General features: G+C 37.1%; 1 pseudogene; it reads right to left on the bottom strand.

The window, feature by feature from the left end:
• Positions 1-73: 73 nt before the first annotated feature.
• LOC128031621 (shootin-1-like) lies at positions 74-12,828 on the bottom strand (annotated as a pseudogene).
• Positions 12,829-13,775: the final 947 nt, after the last annotated feature.

Raw genomic sequence — 13,775 nt, 5'->3', positions numbered from 1 at the left:
ATAACAAATAAATGTGAATATTACCTGCTCACCATTTTTCTTACACTATAAAAACCGGTCTAAACATTCTCTTTTACAAAGGCTCTAAACTGGCATTGCGTTTCAGAGCAAGAGCAGAGTCAGAGCAAGAGTCCAATAAAAACCTTCTATTTATATGAGATCATAAAAATGTTGTTCAATATTAACAAGAACACCTGAAAGAAAACTGAAATGATTCGAGAAAGTATCTAAGCTTTGGCCCGCACTTATACTTATTATAGGAAGTGAAAGAATTTTAGTCAATCCATTCAAAGATCACCATTCCCTGTAAATATTCAAACCCAGTGAAAAAGAAAATCAAGCGTTAGTGATAAAAAGAAGGCTAAAGTTTAATGGTCATATTCTATATGAATATCATGCCAATAATTGAAAAAATGTCAACTTTTAATCATAAATGGGTTATGACTTATCCAAACTCTGTACAAAAGTGTTTGTCCTTCAGCAAAAAAGCTGCAAGTCTTTCATTTTTTCTCACAACTTGTTTTTTAGTATAAGGCTGAAAGAAATGCATGGCTAAGGACAAACTTGAACTCGACCAGATCTTTCATTTTTACCCACTGTGAACAGAACAGAAGTTTACTTTATGTGAAAGTGTACATTAATTACATTCCATCTGGCATGCACTGCAGATTTTTCATTGACACTTAACGCTGATCAAACAGGTCAACATAACCGCCTGAAATCTTTCATGTGGCTCGACGGCGAACACAACTGTAGGACAGCCCTGCTAAAGAAACGAAACAATGAAAAAAGCCTTGAACCATCAGCCATCAATGATTACAGGTGCTTTTAAATGATCAATCAATGTAATCTTTGCATGTCCTGTGTGAATTATTATAAAGCAAAAGGTTTACAGATTGGACGTGAACTTCACACTTTACCTTCACATCTTTTTTCTTATGAAGTATAGACAGTAATGAGCTTAAAGAGAGAGAGTCAAAAAGAAAATAGAGAATTAAAGCAAAGTGTCCTGTTTCAACAAGAAATATGTAATTGAAAGTTCCCAATGAGTAAACAGCATGGGTTTCATCACAAACAGACACTCACCTGAGTGGGTTGCTGGAGGTGGAGGAGGGTGTCCTGGGGCAGCTGGTGGTGCATAAGAGACCTGCTGGAGCTTCTTTTTCAGTTCCTCCACTACAAAACACACAAAGATACTAACACTAGGTTATTTAGAGTGATGTTCAAAAGTTTGGGCCAGTAGGATTTTTTTTTAAAATAAATTAAATTAATAGTTTTATTTGGCAAAGATGCATTAAATTGAAATACCAATAAAAATGCATAATGGTACAAAACTTTTCTATTTCAAATAAAATACTGTTCTTTTGAAATTTCTATTAAGGAGGTGGATTTTTTTTTTTTTTGTCACATTTTAGAGTGTACATTGTAGACCTTTTTAAAATGATGCATGACAGATCTTTCTTAAAGATAAGTAGTAAGTTATTGCAGTAAAGCCTAAGATTAAATGCCTTTCTACCATACTTCCTGTCTAATTTGGCAGAGCTGCTCTCTTGTCGTCTCCAGATCGATCGTAATCTGCTTCTTCTCAGCCAGGATCACCTAGTTTATCCCTCAGCTCTAACACCACTAACACAAATAAACAAGAAAATTATTTAATAATAAAAAAAAACTGGAGTACAAAACATCCTAAATTCTCAAGTGTCTGAGAATGAACTGAGAACTGCATTGTTATACTGAAATTATACACTTCTCCTATCAAATAAATCTGCGGATGCAAAAAGTGATAAAAATATTTTATTAAGCATTACATTGTTTGACAGTGCACTGACCCACCTGTAATGACAATCTGACAGTGGGAGGAGTTACAGACACCTGACTCCTCCTCCTGTGGATCTTCATCATCATCTTCTTCCAGACTGATCTCAGCGATGACATCGGCACCCAGGTGGGACATATAGAGTATACTCTTCCTCTTCAGAGAACGGTTCTGTTTGTTCAACTGAGAAAACGATATACATCTGTATATTTGAAAGATACTTTTATCCAAATCAGCTAAAAGTGCATTTAAAGTATACATCTGAACTCATGATCTGAGTGCTGCTAGCATTGCAAAGTACCAATTGAACTACACTATCAAACATGAATTGTATCGGTCTCAGGAAAGAAAATGAAAACCCAGTGTCTATTGACAAAGCAAAAAAAAAAAAAAAAAAGTTAATCTAGTGAGGTCAGTGTCATCGCATTTATAGGAATAATCACAGAAATGACACCAGTAACACCACAAATGATATAAAACCCAAGCCGGTGATTTTCTGTATTTGCCACAGAGTGAAAAGATATGAGAAATCAAATCAGCAGCATGTAGGCAGACCAGCCCACTGGAACCCCAGCAGGCGCCCATGCAATTCCCCTCAATCACACAGCCAAACACACACAGCACGAACACTCTGGAAAAGAGCAATAATCATGGGCAAAATAATAGACATTTCATTACAGGAGCAGCGGCAGCAGACACTCCTGTTTTCATAAATAATTACAGCATTCTATCATGTGCGGCCATGGACCCCCTCCCTCGCCACATGAACGTACCTGCATCCGAGAATTTACATTTTTTTGAACATCCAATTAAAGTAATTTAAGACTGGTCATTCACACTTCAATTAGGGAGGCCACTTAATGGAAATTCAGAGAGCCAATGGGAGTGGAGGTATTTAAATTAGTCCTGGATGACATTCCGGTCGGGGAGAGAAAAAGAGTGGCAAAAAAAAAGCCCCCTCTTTAACAAGCCTTTATTAATGATGCCTTCCTTTCTGCTGAATGCATCTTTTAAAAACCAATCAACAACACATAATATGGGGATAAACACACAGACACACACACACATACACACTCGCTCTGCGATAATCATCTGGCATTGATGAGAGCGCAGCAGTGAAATTACACAGTGTCAGAAATCAGATGTGCGTCCCGAGGTGGCCAGGCCCCTCATCTCCTCTGATCACACATCAAAACAAAATGTCATGTGTTTGTATTGCACTTTGATTTGACTGCCACCACCCACGAACCCTCATCCATTACTGCTTTTTAATTCAAAATGTTCTAGAGTTTAAGAAATTGATTGTGCTTTTTTTCCCCTCTTCTTCTTTTTTGTCTGCCTCAGGGTCTCTTGGCAGACAAAATTACAGCCGTCATACACAATAAATCATACCGCTGAAATGTTGAGACTATTTGAGACGATTCCACTTGCCATCCTCCGCTCGCACCTAACAAAAATATTTGACTAATTTAAATGTAAATTTGGGATGAGTCAATGCTGTAATTTTCACAACGTATCCTTCACTCTTTAAAAAAAAAAGAGGTGAGATTTATTTTCCATTCTGCAGGCTGAGATGTAAAACAAATCAATGTCTTCCACACTTATTTTATAAATGTTTTCAAAATTAGTTCACTAAATTCAGTAACAATCAATATTTCATGTTAGTTATTTAGTTATTTACTGGGTAAGAAGCCTGAAAATAAGTGGAATAATGTATAGCCTGCTGCTCATTATGACAAGATATACATAAGAATGCAACAATACTACAGATATAAATAATACCAATAAATACACCGGTGATAATTATTTTCATGGCAGACAAATGGCCAGCATTCAAATTGAATACAGTTTTCTATAAAAAAGATTAATACAAACACTAAAAGCTAAAATCAATTGTTTTAAAGTTATCCAATTTAAGCCAATAATGTACATTATGAAAAAAATGATGATTTTAATGCAAGAAAATTGGACTTGAGAAACCAATCTAATGCAAAGTGTTTCCCGTCTTATTATAAAGACATGAGATATTTGAGATAAATTGACTGTGTTGAAAGAGCAACTAGTGACAAACACAAGTGCATCCTCAAACAGTCATGTGTCCTGACAGATGGAAGATGAACAAACCTGTGGAGGCCGAAACATACAGGACTCTCCTGCTGTTAGTCACATGGACGTGAGGGGCTCGTTGCGGGGGTGTTCACAGAGCAGCCAGGACAAAGGGCATCGGCACCAGTTTTCATGCGCAGTGGCCGTTGGTGAGCACAGAACAAGCTGGGCTGTGCATTTAAGGATGTCAGGAAACCATTGATTGGTTAAATCGAGCTTTTATCCAACACATAATGCTGAAGCACAAAACGGCCCAGCTGCAGGTCTATTTCCTCCGTACAAATGAAATGTTCTGCGGTCTTCCTCAACTGCAGGTCTCAGAAAACATCTGTGATGGCTTCACATACTTCAAGGGGAAAATTTTAACTATACCTCAAGAGAAATCTAGCAAGCGATTCTCAAAAAAAAAAAAAAAAAAAAAAATGCAGGACAAAAATCCTGTCATCCACGCTAAATAACAATAAGGCAGCAGGGTTTTGTCTCCTCAGTCAATTTTGTGAGGTACAAAAAAAAAATCGTCCATTTTCATATGCACAGTGAAATGTCTTGATTTTTTCAACACAGAAAGACATCAAATGACAGATAGCCGGCTTCTAACACACAGCACAACAGTGTGCTTTTTCAATTTAAAGACTATTTTTCTCCTGGTCTTTATCTCTTTTATCGGTGTCTTTATTTATTTCACTGCTACTGCTCTCTCATTTCTCTCTCGGTGTGTGGTGATCAGCGCTCATCATCGACAGACAGCAGAAGAAAGTTGATTCATCCATCAGAGAGACGGCAATGAGCCGGTAATCGTCCCCGCTAATCTGCCTCACACCTGGGCTTTTAGAGATCCATTTACCTGCTGAGCGCTCAGTGTAGATGCCACTTCACTTTTCAGACCTGACTGAGCCTGAACGGCAGAACTGAAACCCAACTAAACAATGTGCTGAGCTGGGACTGATGGCAAATTGAATACCTCTGTAATGAGCGAGTCTGGTGAGGTGGGCTGGCAGGCAACACCAAGATGCAGGTATATGGGAGGGAGACAGCCTTTAAGATTGACACCAGCATGAACTGAATGGATTGACTGCACATGTGGAGTACAATTGTGTGTGCTGTGCTCAGGGTGAAGGAGGAAATAAATGGATGTAAGGGTGGTTTGATAGAGGCATGATGGACCCCAATTTATATACCATGAAAGCGTAAGCGAAAACATGGGTATATGATACTGGAAATATATCATAAATAACAAAACAGAGAGCAGAAGAAAATCCAATTGATCAAAACAGAACAAAGGAGAATCAAATGGATCAAAACAATGCTGAGTAGAATCAAATGAATAAGAAACGAACAGAATCAAATAAAAAGAACAAGAGAGAATCACATCAAACAGAGCACAAGATAATTAAATGAAACAGAATAAAAAATTAATAAATAAATAAGAACAAAACATAATTAATCATATCAGAAAAGAGAAGAACAGAGCAAAATTTAGTTAAACAGACCAGAACAAAACAGAACATAATTAACTGATACAGAACAGAATTAAATGGAACCAAACAGGGTCAAATGAGCAAGAATACAACAGAAACAAATGAACAGAACAGAATCAACTGATTCAAAACAGAACAGAGGAGAATCAAATGAAACGGAACATAACATAATGAAATAAAACAACACAATTAAATTACAGAAAAACAATAATCAAATAATTCAGAACAGATGAGAATAAAATGAAACAGAAGAAATTTAAATAAACAGAATTGTATAAATAAACAGACAAAATAATACATTTGTACATGTTGCATTTAATACTTTCAGGTGAGATCATACTTAGAAAATCACGATGCCTGCAACAAAAGCAACTTCTGCATCAGACAGTTGCGGTCTGACACTCCTGGTGTATGAAGCAGCTGAACCTACAGTTTTTATGGTGGAAACAACAAATGCTTACACAACGCTAGCAAGGATTTGAACTGTGTTTTGAATAGCTGATGTCACAGTAGTCATACAAGTGCTCTGTTGTGGGACATGCTATCCTTCATCTAAAATTACTTGAAACATCTTTGCAACTCTTCTATAATTATTATACATTTAGTTTTATTTCATATAATTTAAAGATGAATATGGACATGGAAGATTTGTATACATTGCATCACAATGAGAATGACAAATTAAATATCACCAGAATCAGCATAACCCAGGGCATGAAGGGATATAAATCAACAACATTTGCATAATGTTTTAATATAAGCATTTTTGCAATAATCTTTATATGTCTAGAATGCAAGGTGGCGCTGTATTAAAACCTATTAGATACTTCCGGGATATCCTGTCAATGAAACCTACCTAACTTCTGACTAACAGTTGTAATGGAACAGAAACGGATGAAATTTTGACAGGAACAGAACAAGAAGCAAAATAAAATGTTATAGTTCCGAACAGAATTGAAAATTTGAAATGGTCATTTATCGCTGCATATGCAGTAAAAAAACAACGTGCTCAGTTGTAAATTCATCATAGGTAAGTTGTAATGGTAATGCACCAGCATTTAAAGTTTATCCAAGGATAGTGTAAGAAGGATTTAACAGATGTAAACAGAAATATAATTAAATCATTGACCGATTAACAAAAATAAAGAAAAAAAGTGTGCTGTAGTTCAATATGACGCGTTACAAAGTTCTCTGAAAGGAAAACTAGACAGCAGAAAGTAGTATTCTTTTTGAATTATGAATAATGTGAGTTATAATGTGAGAATGTTGAGTTTTGAATAATGTGTCGCTTCTATCTGTATAACCAAAGACTATAGAAGACATGTCACTTGAATAGTTTTGAATGGGGAAAAATGCAACGCTCAATATGGCCGCTCAATTACAGGAAGCCCCGTCTTCTGAATGAAAGAGCCAATCGCTAATCGGTAAAGTCAGCAGGTCACTACAGCTGCCGGCTGCTATAGAAACAGTCAGCAGGACTGCGCAAGTGCATTGGCTGATCTTACCAGAGAAATAAGCTTCTTATAATGGTATTTGAGCCAAAAATAACCACATTTTATGACACGGTTGTTGTCAGATTTCTTTGGTGATTTCAAATATGAAATTTAATCCTAAGATTAGTGAACAGTTTTGGAGAATTTTGTTTCCCCATTCAAAGACATAGGAGGTGCACTTGGATGCCTGAGAGGTGTTTCAAAGATGGCCATTGAGTGACATGACTCGTCTTAAAAAGACTTTGGTATAACCAACCAGAGTTGGTATGACCATTGCACCGGGGCCACACGCTCACACAAAACATTTTTGCAACATTGCAGCCAGTTCATTATCAAAAAAATAAAAAAAATAAAATACAGTTAAAGAAACAAATAAAAAGTAATGTAATGTAATAAGGCTAATAAAAATGTGACGTGAGCCTATTTTTTCACTCTCAAAACCGAATCTTATTTAAGTAGCATTTTTTTTAAACATTGCAGCAAACAGATGATTCTGTATTGGCTGTGACTAAGCGCAGTGAGTTATAAAAACCCAATATAATATACTTTTCAAAATGGACACTACAGTAATGGGTGGTAAGCTATTGAATGTGATCAGCACAAAGAGAGTAATCAACTGTAATAAGTTAAATTTTTCTAGACTAGAGCAAAGGGTTCAAAAGTAATAAATGTTTGAATAGTAATTTTTTTTACTTGTGGTGGCGCTACAGAGTTGGTCATAGAGACCCCAAAGTTGGTCAGATCACCATTCATGAACATCACCACAAGTGTGCCAGTTTTCAGCATTTTCCTATTTTCCCTTCATAGGGCTGCCATTGACTCCCTTTTGGGAAAAAAATAATCGTAACAAGAAGAAACATACAGATACAATAATTAAATAAATCAGAATAGAACAGAATCAAATGAATCAGAACAGAACAAAGGAGAACCAAATGAACCAGAACACAACAGAATCAGATGAAACAGAACATAAATAAGGGCAATCAAATGAAACCGAATAAAACAGAACAGACAATTATAACTTTATTGTAAAACCCCACCTTTGAGGCCAAAGCTTCTACACTTTCTCTGCATGTCTTCTCGATCTCTAGATTCTCCTGAATGTTGTTCCCCTCTTCGATCACCCTGTGTGACACTGAAGAAAAGCAATATGTCTAATATTTTGATGTTTTTATGACACAAACACACTATAGTTGTCACTACTGGCAAGCACACAACTAATTTTCTGTCATGCACATGCTGGAGCAGTCAGCATGATACATCGTGACAAGGTCACAACATCATACAATTACTCTGTCCAGAGCCCTGAACCTTACAACAGCTCTTTATTAGTTTTCATGCTATCCAGACTCCTTTTGAGCAAGTCCACTGGGGACATATGGTGTATGAAGTAGCTGAAACCACAGTTTTTATGGTGGAAACAACACATGCTAACAAAATGCTAGCAAGAATTTGAACTGTGTTTTCAATAGCTGATGTCATGGTAGCCATTCAAGTGTTCATTAGTCGGACATGCTGTCCATCTAAATTTACCTGAAACATCTTTGTGGTTCTTATATAATTATTATACATTTTGTTTTGTTTCATAATTGAAATTTAAAGATTAATATGAACATATTAACTCCAAATTTGTCTCCATTGATCCATCACTCTTTTGGACAATTTAAGTGAACAGTTTTCCATCATCATCTGCATATTTGAACCATTTCCAACACACACTATTTTTATTGTATTTATGATTAAAAAAAAATGCAGATCTGAAGAGCATTAGAGACTTATTTCAAAAACATTAAAAAAGGACCCCAAACTAAGTACATAAACATATTTATGGTGAAAAAAATCATTTGTCCTTCTTTCAGATTTTCTTTTCCACTCAATCACCTCTCCAGCTTGGCCTTCACACAGCTGTTATCTATTCTATAGATCCGTTTGAATTAGTTCAGTGCTTCCCTTCATACTGATCCTATAGGGACGGGAGACTGAGATCAGTGCAGGCCTGTTTACCCAAGGCTCATTGTTTGGGTTAATCAATTGTGTTTCCTTGCTTTCACCGGCAAATCCAGTCTCTCTGAGATATATTTCTAAATGCTTAGGATTAGTCTGTCATGCACAGAAAGAGTCTCAAAACAAGCTGATTTGAGACTTAACTTACAACATTCAAATTCAAAATGCAGTCAGTCTGATGAGAAGCCGCAATCTATCATCTTCCAAAGAGGCGGAAGATGGCGAGATGCTCTTAACGCCTGCAGCTCTTACCTTATTTATGTCCGTAATCACCACAGACTGGCCACGGACCAGCTCACAGCCTCTTAACTAATTACACATTGTGGATGAGAGGCAAAAACAGGAATTAGCCCCATCACGGTCAGCGTCTGCCTCCCAATGACACCTAATTAAAACTTGATGAACGCCCGTGTCTGCGATATCCAAGTTCCTGCTGTAAGCCTTTCACTGTCACTCATTAAACAGTACTTAGCTGCCAGTTAGTCCCCCTCCACCCCATCTTTCATTTCTCTCTCTCACGGTAGTACTAGCACTAAGTGACAGGTTAATTGTAATAGCTGCTACACATAAACCAGCCTAATGTGAGGCAGTCGCGGAGCAGGAGGGGGACGAGGGAGAGACTTCAGACGTCGGGCTTGGCAGCTTTAATTGTAAGTTTTGGCCTCGCCATCAACATTACATCTTCAAATCTCTTTCTTCTCGCGCCGTTCCTCCATTTCCCCCACCCCCGGCTCTTCGTGCACGCGTCTTCTCGGAGACAGACAGTGATTACGTGCACGAGGACGTCGAGTATAATGCTATCGGGCCTGGGTGTTGAAGAAGTGAATTAAAGCCTCTGATGCTGTTTCTACAGCGCCAAGCTTGATGAGGGGGCAGATGCCTTTGTGGTTTTATCATTAGAACACAATGATCATGTTGTCATCAACCTTGCCATCCCCAATAGAAAAGACATGATTGTGTGTTGGGGGCTTTTTCCTCGCTTGTTCGCCCCCCACCCAGCCAGCCTCCCCCTCGGTCGCTTTGCGCTGAATAGAAGCAATTTTCCAAGAGCTATGAAATCACGTAATAGCTCCTAATATGCAGCTGCTCTGCTAGAAGCTGCAGCCACTATTTAAGTGGAAGTCATATACAATACGTGTTTATGGCAGAGGAAACATGAGCAAAGGCCAAGATTATTCACAAAAACACACACTCTTCTCTATCAAATAATGACCTATTTTGTGCATTAAAATGAGAATGTAATGGATTTTCCACTCCTCCTCCCCCACACCACAGGCCATTTGTTGTGCTTTTTAAAATTTCGCCTTTTTATTCATATGTTTGAATTCCACGTTTCCCTGGTGAAGAAAAAGAAGGTGACATTTGTATAGACGCGCCAGAGAGGTGAAGTGCGGCAATTTGACGAGGGAAGGACTGCCGAAAAACCCATTTGAGACTGAAACCTGTCGCTTTCAAGACTCAGGTATGTGTGATTGATATCAACCCCAAACTTCAGACTAAGAGATCGAAAGCGGTCGATAGCTCCACTCATGTCTGCAAAAAGAACATCTCAGATCTGAATTAGGTACCTAATGTGTTCATCAAAAAATACTACCCAGAATTTCACACCCATGTGAGCACAATCAGTGTACTCTCAAATACATAGTTTGTTCACAAACAAGGAATTTTAGCAGGATTTTGAGAACTACTCCAGTTGCTTTGATTTAGTGCAGTTTGAGTAACATTAAAACATGTCTTGTTGGAAAACAGGGAACTGGTGATTACAGGAATTACTAGGTCTGTCTGTATGGAACGGTGTCATAGTTCTCGTAATATCCTGGGATAAAAGTTCAAAAGAGCAAAGCTTATACTGTAGCTTGTATTTCCCCCAGAAATTGAAGTGGGGGTAATCTTTATAAATCAATGGGATTTACATTTTTGTTTTAATGTATTACACAGGAGGATGTCTGATTGACAGTAAGTGATTCTAAGTGATTAAGATCTTAAAAACTAACCTTGTTCAAATTATTTCAGCTTCTGTAAGGCCTTATGTCTCTCCTCTTGCATTTTTTTTTTTACACTGAAACAAATTAAATATGAATTAAAATTAAATAATTGTTCATAAAAATAAATAATATATATCTGGTTCTGTGGCAGTGAGTAAAGTATGTACAGTACTGAGAGAACAGTTGTTGTTTTTTATTTGAAACTTTAATTTATTTACATTTTTTAAAAGCAAAACAATCCCAAAATATAATTGTAAAGGGATAGTTTACCACAAAATAAACATTCTGTCATCATTTACTCACCTTCAAGAATGTATAACTATTTTCCATTTTATATATTTTAAAATTTAATTTATTCCTGTGAATGCAAAGCTGAATTTCAGAAGCCACTATTTTACTCCGGACTTTAGTGGCAGATGATCTTTTAGATAAATGCATTCTTTGTGAACTTAAAAGTCTTCTTTCAAAAACACGTTTAAATACAATGAAATTCAGTGCAGTGCAATGCTGTTTTGACACCACTGACTTTCACTTTATGGAAAGAAAATGCTGAAAAATATTGGGGGGGGGGGGGGGGGGGGGCTATCCCTTTAGTGACGTGCCATATATACAAGTATGGTGACCAATTTGTGCTCTGCATTTAACCCGTCCAAAGTGCACACACAGCAGTGAACACACACCTGGAGCAGTGTGCAGTCATTAATGCTGCAGCACCCGGGGAGCAGTTTGGGGTTCAGTGCCTTGCTCAAGTGCATCTAAGTCGTGGTAGTGCTGGCCCGAGCCTCAAACCACAACCCAAGGGTTAGGAGTAAAACTCTCTAACTATAAGGCCATGACTTCCCCACAAAGACCATGCACAGGTTTTATAGAAGTGCAAGGGAAAAAATTGGGGCTGAAAGAAAGGACAGAATGACAGCAAATGTCTTACCTCCTCCTGGAAAATTACTGCTGAAATACAAGGACGCCAGTTAAACATGTCTTACAACTTCCCATGAACTACACGGTCAGTTAAAGCAACACACTATAAAGGAGATCAGCTCCGGAGGAAACGTCTACAGCCCACAACTCATGTCTAGCGTGAGGACTGCTCATGGAAACTAGAGCTAATATAAACATAGTATAAACAAAAGTATTTTTAATGAATAGCGGAAATTCTTTTCCAGGATGAAAAATACAGGGTAAGATGATAACTGTTATACTCATAACTCTACATTCTGCCTGTAGTATGAATCAGCATCAGCTCTGAATATGCATCACTGTCTCTGGGTTATTAATGTCACAGTGACCCAGACTACCATGGAAAAGGCCATAGCAGACAGTTAAAAAAAAGCGCTTTTGAACAAAAAGATGTCATACAAATATTGCCTTACATATTTCAGAGTGATTTCAGACTTGACAGTCTTGATTACTCAAATGACTAGAGCTTTCAGTGATGGCATCATAAAACGTCAAATCCAATCATATTAATTTTTCCGGACTATAAGTCGCACTTTTTTTTTATAGTTTGGCTGGTCCTGCGACTTATAGTCAGGTGTGACTTATTTATCAAAATTAATTTGACATGAACCTAGGGAAATGAACCAAGAGAAATGAACCAATAGAAAACATTACAGTCTCCAGCCGCGAGAGGGCGCTCTATGCTGCTCTGTGCGCCTGTAGTCTACACTGAAGGCATAGAGCGCCCTCTCGCGGCTGTAGACGGTAATGTTTTCTCTTGGTTCTTGGTTCTAAATAAATGCGACTTATAGTCCGGTGCGACTTAAATATGTTTTTTTTCCCTCATCATGACTTATTTTTGGACTGATGCGACTTATACTCAGGTGCGACTTATAGAAGAATAGGTACTCAATTGAAACAAGTCATACAAATAATGATCACAATACATGGCATATAATTTTAATACACATTATATTAAAGTAAATATGGATTTACTCTTGGTTCACCATTTTCCCCACTAATTCTATTAAATTTTACAGATCAGCTGAGAAATGAATTCCTGATAACACAGGCTATATTCAAAATCAGTTAATTTAATTTGGTTATCCACAGATTAAAACCCATTGCGCTCACTTTGCTATAGGGAAAACAAAGAACTAAATGGGCAATAAAGAAAGATGTCAAGACAACCTGCAATAAACGTTTCATCTTTAAATGAAAACAAAAGAAATGCCAGGATGCTCAAAATGTGTGCTTGTGTCCAAACAAGCCTCTCAAAGCAAAAGGATTTATGTTGTATTTGTAAATGCAACAAACAAGTAGGCTACAGAGAATGCTATAATACAATCTTTGCTCCACTTCAGAATTTGTTGGTTGGTAAATAGATTATCTGTTTCCCTTGTACAATAACTATTATGGGCTTTTTCTGTCTGATAAAAAGGTTCAAATTAAGTCGACATCAAGATTGTTGTAACAAGAGTGTTGTAACTTCTTTCTGTTCTCCTGTTGACGCCATTGAGAGTTCCTGTGATAACGGATTTAAAAACTCCAGGTTAAGCGTAACGCGAGAGACACAGGAAATGACACCTGGTCACACACCTATGGTCATCAGCATGCTCCGTTAAAGTAAAAATTTACTTCGCAAACCATAGTTCTCCCTCGAATATAGTTACTAAAAAGTGGTTACATGGTACAATCAAAAATGGCTAAAAAAATAAGAGTACAAATTACACAATTTTTTTTGTAGTTTTTCAACTATAGACAGTTCTAGACCTAGTATGGACTTTGAGAAAATAAATAAATATATAGTTTTACACACTTTCGTTTAAAAAACTTTTTTTTCCTTGGTAATCATGGATATTTCTATGAGTTTAATTTTCATATCTTAAATAATGTTATGTTTTACAGCATTATGTGGCGGAAATTTTGGTGGTGTAAATGACTTGTAAATATTTTT

The sequence above is a fragment of the Carassius gibelio genome, chromosome A17 (genome assembly GCF_023724105.1).
Source record: "Carassius gibelio isolate Cgi1373 ecotype wild population from Czech Republic chromosome A17, carGib1.2-hapl.c, whole genome shotgun sequence".
Classification (NCBI taxonomy): domain Eukaryota; kingdom Metazoa; phylum Chordata; class Actinopteri; order Cypriniformes; family Cyprinidae; genus Carassius; species Carassius gibelio.
The sequence above is the reverse complement of the archived record's forward strand: the minus strand, read 5'-3'. Positions and strand labels throughout refer to the sequence as shown.